This window comes from Heteronotia binoei, chromosome 17 (assembly GCF_032191835.1).
Source record: "Heteronotia binoei isolate CCM8104 ecotype False Entrance Well chromosome 17, APGP_CSIRO_Hbin_v1, whole genome shotgun sequence".
Lineage (NCBI taxonomy): Eukaryota > Metazoa > Chordata > Lepidosauria > Squamata > Gekkonidae > Heteronotia > Heteronotia binoei.
This window is the reverse complement of record NC_083239.1, coordinates 41322415-41328611: the sequence shown is the minus strand read 5'-3', so window position 1 is coordinate 41328611 and position 6197 is coordinate 41322415.

Below are 6197 nucleotides of genomic sequence, written 5' to 3'. Positions count from 1 at the left end.
TTTCCATATACATAATGGGAAGGTGAAACCCATGCTGGCCAGACCATCCGTTTGCTTGAGAAATAGCTCCTTTCCTATATAACAGTTTTCACTTCTGTTTTTCTGTTATACTATTAGTTCCCCAAAAGTAATACTGAGTATGCAGTACTGAGTACTCAGCAATGGGGAGACTAATAATTCAGTTGAGGGGGGGGGGGAATCAATTACGAAATTTGATATGTACAATGTTGAATATAACTGTATCCCAACAGAGGTAATAGTTTCTTAATTTTTGTTACATATGATCACTTTTTGCTTTATATAATTACGATATGTAGTCACTTTTACTTTTCTGTATTGTCTTTTTAATATCTGTTTTCCAAAAAATATAATTCACAAATAGCTCCTTTCCTATTTTTTGTCTGGCCGTAACTGCACAGCACAGATAATGCCAGGCCAATTCATTAGTGCATCTGGTCTAATGTCAAAAGCAAGCTTTCCTGTCAAACATTTGGAAACTCTTGTGAGAAATCATCGTAGGGTGTTTTTACATTCAGCTTTGATCCAGAGTTATTGAGTATTCCAATCGCCTGCCACTGTTCCGTTTTAATTATTTCCTTTTTACATTTGTGGATTTGCTGCGCTCGTTTTGCGGAGCTAAGCTTCTGTATTGCAGCTCATGCACAGTCTGCTGACGTCAGTTACAGGAACTGCAGCTATATGGTTCTGAGACATCACATTTTATCCGGAAGCCTGATTGCTACATTCTGCAGATCTTTCCAGTGTTCACAGTTTCCTTATTACTCTATGATGTGGATTATTGTGAGCAAAAATTAAACGTTGTGAGATGAGCTGTGATCAGGGCAGCCAGAATACCATTATTTAGTACAGGGATGTACACACAATTGCTTAGAAATCATCATCATGCAAATGTAAATTAAGGCAAGCAATGAGATGTAAAAATTTCAAGTGCTGTCAATTCTCATGCAAATCGGTGGCACCTTGTGGCTTTCAGAGGGGCAGGGAGTGGGGTCTGAAAATACAGAGGAAAACTTCCACAGCCATTCATTTGATTCGCCTCTTGAGAAATGTCCAGATCAAAACTAGTTTCAAGAAAAACGAGGCAACAGCAGAGTCCGCACTATTTTAACTAAACAAATGTTTCGGGAAGCAATGATGCAAGACAGTTGTGTGCACATTCTGTAGTGTGAAAAGTGAGCTTCCAATGCAGAGATAAAGAGCAACAAACGGTCAGTGTGAAAACACCCATATACATAGGCCTCTGCAGCACAAACCAAAGTTTTTGTTCCACAGGGCAAAAGCAAGGAACTATTTTTCGTTACATTCATGTTCTATAAGAACTGTATTGTTTAAAAGGTGCATCTGGATTGTCTTAATATTATTTACAGAGCTTTTTTTTTTTAAGTAGGAATGTACAGAAACACAGTTCTGGTTCCTGCTGGGCTTTTTCTACCAAAAAGCCCTGTGTGGAACAATGGTGATGTCAGCAGGCGTGTCCTAATATGCAAATGTGTTCCTGCTGGGCTTTTTCTACCAAAAAAAGCTCCGATTGTTTATAAACAACATCTTGTCATGAGGGGAAAAGAAAATGCAATCTTCATACATCCTCAATGGAGGATCAATTATAGCCAGAAAGACTTTTGGTTTGTTCACGTCAAAATACTACATTTTGTGTCTGGATTTTTACTGTGTAGGAATAGCACCATTTATGTAACATGGCTACTTGAGTGTTATAAGCATCAACTGAATTGTTTCTCTAGCATTAGAACATCTTCCCTCATTTTGTGGCTTCTCATTATTACTATTAGTAAGCCTTACCACACTTTTAATAAGCCTTCCCTCACTTTTAGCCATGATCTAGAATAGCAGAAACCTCCGCAAACTTCCTGTTTAAAAGGAATGTTTGTGTCATGCACAAACACTTAAGGTTGCCTCATGCTAAATCAGACCATTGGTCTACCAACATCAATTTTGTTGACTCAGACTGTCAGCAGTACAGGGTCTCAGATCAAGGTCTTTCACACCTAGTCTTTCTTTTAGCTGGAGATGGTGGGGATTGAACCTGGGATCTTCTGCACGTGAAGCAGATGTTCTACAACTGAGCTACATCTCTTCCTGGCACCCGCTTCTCCCCACCCCAGTTGACTTAAGGCTGGTTTTGCACTCATCATGGTATTGTCTTAACGATGACCTCCCAGGATCCTTGTTGTCCTCGAGCTGATGACAGAGAGTCCTTTCTTTCACTTCTGCAATCCTGAGTAACTGGCAGTTACTGCTAGAGCTAAAATGTGAAAGGGACTTTTCAATACTACAATGGCTGAAAAGAGTTTCTCTTTAAAAGAAACAAGCAAACAAAAAGATATATTGTTCTGAGACCCAACACTGTGTACATCAGTCATAAGAACATAAGAGAAGCCATGTTGGATCAGATCAATGACCAATCCAGTCCAACATTCTGTGTCACACAGTGGCTAAAGCCCAGGGGTCATTAGGAGGTCTACCAGCAGGGCCAGAACTCCCAAAGCACAGTTTCTGTGATGCTGGGAGTTTGACCTAGCAGAAGAACAAAACCATGACATCTAAATATAACTAAGATAGCTTAGAGGTCTTTGAAATGTCATCAGGTTTTGAATTTATGCCAACTTTTCCTTCAGTCCCGGTGTCCGCAAAAGTACATTTACAGACAACCATTCCTTACTCCCTTCTCCCCTTCCCACCTTGACTGAACAGAATAAAATAAATTCCAGATTTCAGTTCCTTGTCAGTCCATTTTGTTCATATCATTTATTAAAACCAAAAGGCAGCCTGATCTCTGTGAAAGGCCAAATGATCAGATCCAGAGGAAACGCTACGAAGGCTCCGTCAGGTCTTCAGGAAGGTGGGTTAGAAGAGGACTTTCAGCGCCAGCGGGAGAGTTGCTGAGGGGGGGAGGGGCCTTGCAGGTGACTTCTTTGATTGTAGCTGATACTCCAGAAAAGTTGACTGTTGCTCCAGTTTTCAGCAGGTCACAGGCAGCCCGGGAATAGCAAGTCTTCACAGTGGTAGTACCTGTGTACCCTTATGGACAGGAAGAAAACAAAGATTAGAGTTGTGGGGGTTCACTGTTCCTAGTAAATACACTCCAAAACAAGGTTACCAATTCCCAGTTGGGGACAGAGGATCCCCCCGTTTGGAGGCCCACCTCCCACTTCAGGGTTATTAGAAAATGGGGGTGGGGTGGGGTGTAGGGGTAGAGAAATGTCTGCTGGACTCTCCATTATTCTCATAGGAGAATGATTCCCATAGGGTATAATGGAAAATTGATCCTTGAGTATCTGGGGTTCTGGAGGGGCTGTTTTTTGAGGTAGAGGCACCAATTTTTCATCATCACATTCGGGGCCTTTCCTCAAAACATCCCCCAAGTTCAGAGCCAGATTACAATTAGGCCAATAGACACTGGTCTATGGGCCCCCGCGCCTTTAGGGCCCCCGGGGCAACTCCCCCCCCTGCAGTTCCCCCCCTGCTTGCAGCCCTCTCAACCTGCACACACAGCCAGCAACTGCTCTTTGCCCAGCTTGCCTGGTGAGGCTGCTGCTGGCGATGTTGCAAAGTTTGCCTCTCTCGGCCTCTTCCCTGCAGCTTTGTCAAAGGGGCTTTTGAGAAGGTGCCTCCAGGCTGCAGCAGGGGCCATGGGTGGTGGGGCAGGCGCTCAGACTTAGATAATTTGCAAGGGGGCCCCCGAGATTTTGACTGTCTAGGGGCCTCCACAGGGTTTAATCCAGCACTGCCCAAGTTTCAAAAAATTTGGACCAGTGAGTCCAATTATAAGAGTAACAAAAGAGGGTGCTCCTATTCATTATTTCCAAAGGGAGGGAAAGCATTTAAAAATGTGTGGCCCCTTTAAATGTGATGGCCAGAACTCTCTTCAGAGTTCAATTGTTCTTGCCACAACCTTGCTCCTGGCTCCGCCCCCCCAAAGTCCCCAGATATTTCTTGAGTTAGACCTGGCAACTCTACTCCAAAAACGTCCATCCACCTAAATGATATCCTCCCTTTCCATTTTCATCCTCAAGAAGTTAGGCCCTTCCCAAAGCCATCACAGGTGAACGTCATGAAAGGAGGCATGACTCAACTCTTTCCCAGTCACACTTTCTTTTCACCTCTTTGAAACTATCCATTGTCTCTAGAATGGCAATGCTTTCTTCCAGGGCTCATTTTGTAGAAAAATAGGTGGTGGAGCTCATGCACATAACTCATTAGCATATCCCCCGGACCCCCCCACACACACACACCACCCAACAGCAACCTGACGCAGGAAAGGAGAGCCCCAGGCAAGCGAGGCCTGCTTGGGCTAGCTAGAGATCCAACCAGCTCAAGCAGGCCTCACTTAGCTGAGGTTCTCATTGGCCTCCCCCCCCCCACAGTCGAAAGGCCAGCAAGCCACCTGTCACCCAAAATCACATAAGAAGTGGAGGAAGGGTGGTGTGGGCTTTTCCAGAGGTTAATGAGGGCTGCTGGGTGAGTGGCAAAGCTCCTGGTGGCTGGCTGGCTGCCCGCTGTCCTAATCCAGGGATTGTTATGCAGCTGCACCTGGACAAGGTAGGTGGGGAGTAAGAGGAGGAACTCTCAGAAAAGTTCAGGAGCAGCGCTCATATGAGCTCCTGCTGAATTCAAGGCCTGCTTTCTTCCATTTCTCCAACCTTTGGTAAAAAAAAATTCCCAGAGTCCCTGGGAATTTCATCCCAATAGGGTGAAAACAAATTAAACCACCCCACAGAAGTGGTGATGTGTTTTCCATTAAAACTGAAGCATGGGGTGGGGGAATAATTCCCAAAATGAAAATCAGGTAACAGAAAAGAGAATCTTGCTATTCCAGCTGTGTGATGCTCTGCAAGGTAACAGGGACCGAACAGAGGCATTTCTGCATCTAAATACTGGATGGGCCTAGGGTAGCCAACCTCCAGGTGTGGACAGGAGACCTCCCAAAATTCCAATTTATCTCCAGATGACAGAAGTCAGTTCCCCTGAAGAAAGTGGTAATTATGGAGGCAGACCGTATGACATACCCGGCAGAGTTCCTTTCCCTGCTTAAACCCCACCCCAGTCCCTCAAACCTCCAGGAATTTCCCAGTCTGGAGTTGGCAACTGTATATGGACCCAATTTGCCTATTAATGAGATGCTTTGGATCTTTTCCAGTTTGCTGTGTTTCCCTGGCATTGTGCAGATGAAATGTCACTAGAACAACAACAACAACAAAATCTGATCATACAGTCTGGATGGCCACATACCCACTTATGGTGGGAATCTTGAACCCTACCCTCACCACCAGGGGTGGAATTCTAGCAGGAGCTCCTTTGCATATTAGGCCACACCCTCCTGATGTAGCCAATCCTCCAAGGGCTTACAAGGCTCTTTTTTGTAAGTTCTTGGAGGATTGGCTACATCAGGAGTGTGTGGCCTAATATGCAAATGAACTCCTGCTAGAATTCCACCCCTGCTTACCACATATATATGTCTAAGTCAAGGATCTCCATTGCGGTGCCCGTTGGCACTGTGATACCAATCAACATCTTTCCTGGCATTTGCCAAGTGTTTTCAGAAAGTAGGTACGACTACAGGGGGCTTTTACCCAGCAAGGCTTCAGACTGGCTACTGGAGATTTGATTGGCTGTGCAGATTTCAAAGTATGTTGCATTGGCAGCAACTGCCAACACAACACAAGGATCTTCACCATATGTCTGAAGGCAGGGCTTTGTTTGTCGAAAAAGCCCAGCAGGAACTCATTTACATATTAGGCCACACCCTCTGACATCACCGTTGTTTCACATAAGGCTTCGTTTGTAGAAAAAAATCCAGCAGTAACTCATTTGCAAATTAGGCCACACCCCCTGATGCCAAGCCAGTCAGAACGGTGTTCCTGTGTCTTCCTGCTCAAAAATAGCCCTGGAAGCATGTTACAAAATATTTTAGTAAATACACAAGCAGTTTGTGCAAGTCTGGAACCATGTCATTGGTGTGGAGGGACTGGGGATCCATTCAACCCACCTGATGTGCCTTCAAACACAGCGGTCAAACAAGTATCTAGGTCAGCAGGACATTTTTGCTTCTGGCCGCTGCAGCTGTCCCCTAGGGCAACACACGTTTCACATGCCAAAGAGGTGCCTGTGGAGGGAACAGAAAGGGTGATTACAGACCAGCGCTTTGGGCCGACTCAGAG